A 2,735-nucleotide genomic window follows, 5' to 3' on the forward strand; every position below is an offset into this window, starting at 1 on the left:
AATAGCTACAGTCTGTTTCATACTGCACATGACAGCAGCATGTGTGTTTTTACAGTTCACACTGCAGGCCAGCAGAGATGTGGAGCAGAAAACACATCGAAATGGCTCAATATGCATATAACAGTCTTTTACAATATAGGGTTCTGAGAAGCAACATGACAGAATCCTATTTTTATTAACTCAGATGAATTAGTATTTGGATATAAATGTGTCTGTCCTCCTTTCATAAGATTTCACACCTATTAAGTTTAACTCTGGTTTAAGGGCTTCTCTGACTCTCTTTACGTGTGAAAGTAGGCAAGTCTGTTATGAAGCACGAGAGGGCGCCACAGCTCAGGATTAGCTATCTGAGCGCGAGTCATATTTGGTTTTTTTTTGAGATTATGCACCTATTCTCATCTTGACTTCTTTCTTTTTCTGCACAAGAGATTATTTTGGGATACTTCTGCATCCTTGAAAGGTGGGTCACGATTCACTGCCATTAAATGAACCTATATTTCTCCTTTTGTGTTCCAAAAAACAAAGCCAATCAGATTTGTGGACCAGAAAGAACTGTTGTATAAATATATATAATTGATTATTTATGATGCCAATAATGAATGAGGCCTATAAATGGGTTCAAACAAGAGTGCACCTTATTAATTATTGCCATTATAAATTTAAAATGAGGCTGTGAGGGATAGATTTACAGTCTTTATAATGGTACTGAAAATAAGAATCATAATTTTAGAAACTCACAGCTTTCAAAAAATGTTTTTGCATAGCCTTCCATGCATTTATTTGAAAGACGTTTTGTCTGCTGAACAATTGGCATGCTGTTAAACAACAGTACAACCCACTGAATGCACTGTACACAGCCTCATTTTCACTCCTGTCAAAAACAAAATATAGTGCTACCCCGACTAAGGTCTATATCTTAATAAATTAATTAACAGCATGTTGCAGTTGCTGACAGTGTTTGGCAACTTGTGGGAAGACGAATTTTAAGAGAATTTATGATGCTTATTTTATAGTATGGTTGTATTAGGCATGTCAAGTATGACATGTTATTTGTCCTTTTGACATTATTGTGATTTTTTTTTTCTTTTAATGTGGGGTGACATGTCAAAACATGTATAGCCTACCTATCTGATATATAACTCAAGAATTATATCAGTTATTTACTTAAAGGGGTCATATGATGCGATTTAAATTTTTCCTTTCTCTTTGGAGTGTTACAAGCTCTTGGTGCACTCCCCTCACTTTTTGGGTGATCAATCATCTTTTGAATCATCCCTACACTCCTGTTTGTTTCCCATTTCCATGCCCACTTCTCACAATAGGAGGCCCTGTGAGTAGGCAAATGGATTGGATTTCACTTTTTTAACGTGTAATCTATTAGCTGCTGTAGACTATTCCCTGTCAAAGGTGCTGATAGTGTAATTAGCATATCATACCACGGAACAAAAGAGACAGAACAAAAGTTCTGTCTTGACATCAAAATCATCAGAGAAATGTTCCACAGCGCCATACAGGATTGATTTCTCAACTGAACTGATTATTTCACAGTTAGATATTTGTCATTAACAAATTTTAAAAATCTTGATGGATAACTCAAAATTTCCATCCAGCCAGGATCACTGACTCATGCAATGCGATGTCTTGGACCTCCCCCACCACATACAAGGACAGAGATCCCCATCCCCCAGTGCTCCTCTGAAACATCACAAGGGTTGTTTGTCTCATGGACCAACTGGAGTTCAATATATAATGAAGGCCCCCGTCTTGGAGTCCCAACCATGGCTCTGGAAGATCACAGGGGCTGCTGAACTTCCATTGTTGTTGCATGATCATGCATGGATCAAAAGGAGGTGCCCCCTTCAGGAAGCAATGCAAAACTAGAGAACTCTCTCTTTTCATCAAGTAAAGGCCCAGGTATACTTAATTTTTCACATTCCACATAAGTCTTTCAAAGTATATTCTACTGACCGTGAGCACGGATGGAAGCATCCAGTGTGTGCACACTACACACTACTTTCTTTTCAAGTGCTTAGACACTGTACAGACATGAGCGAACTGTGCTGCTGATGAAAATAACATCACACTGACTAAAAAGGGAAGTATACTGGCCCTGTCCCAAGTGGCATCCTAAAGACTATGACACACCAAGCCAACAGTCGGCCATCAGCCAACGTCAGGCCATCACTGAGTGTCTGTCAGCTCAGTTTTAGTTGTGTGTACCGCAGCATCGGACTAGTCAGATCCCGTCTACGAGTTCTTTGTTGTCAGTTTTGTGTGTCATGGCATTAACCCTCTTTGTCTTTCTTCAAGTCTACAAGGGCCAAGCGATTAGTCAACAGAAGAGACAGACGGCTGCACGTGAGTGTTTTGCGTAATACTTGTTTATAGAGCTGCTGTTTGAATTATTACTTTCTGCTAGGAAGGAATATTTAGTTTTCTGCCTATTTCTACGTTATATTTTTGTTTGCGTTTGTATTTTTGATTGCACTTTCTGGTAATTATAATAATTGTCCTCGGCAAAGAAGGAGCGCATGTAATTTAATTGCTCCCTTCCTGCGTTTAAGTGCGAACTGTAGTTTCGATTTGAGGAACTGGCCTGCTATAGACTATTGGCTGTGCTAATTAGAAGGCGGCCACAGCGACTGTAGAGTATTTAAACTGCTTGGTCACTGTCATAACTCGGGCCAAGCGATTAGTCAACAGAAGAGACAGACGGCTGCACGTGAGTGTTTTGC

This window comes from Sinocyclocheilus anshuiensis, unplaced genomic scaffold, assembly GCF_001515605.1.
Source record: "Sinocyclocheilus anshuiensis isolate Anshui unplaced genomic scaffold, SAMN03320099.WGS_v1.1 scaffold416, whole genome shotgun sequence".
NCBI classification, from domain to species: domain Eukaryota; kingdom Metazoa; phylum Chordata; class Actinopteri; order Cypriniformes; family Cyprinidae; genus Sinocyclocheilus; species Sinocyclocheilus anshuiensis.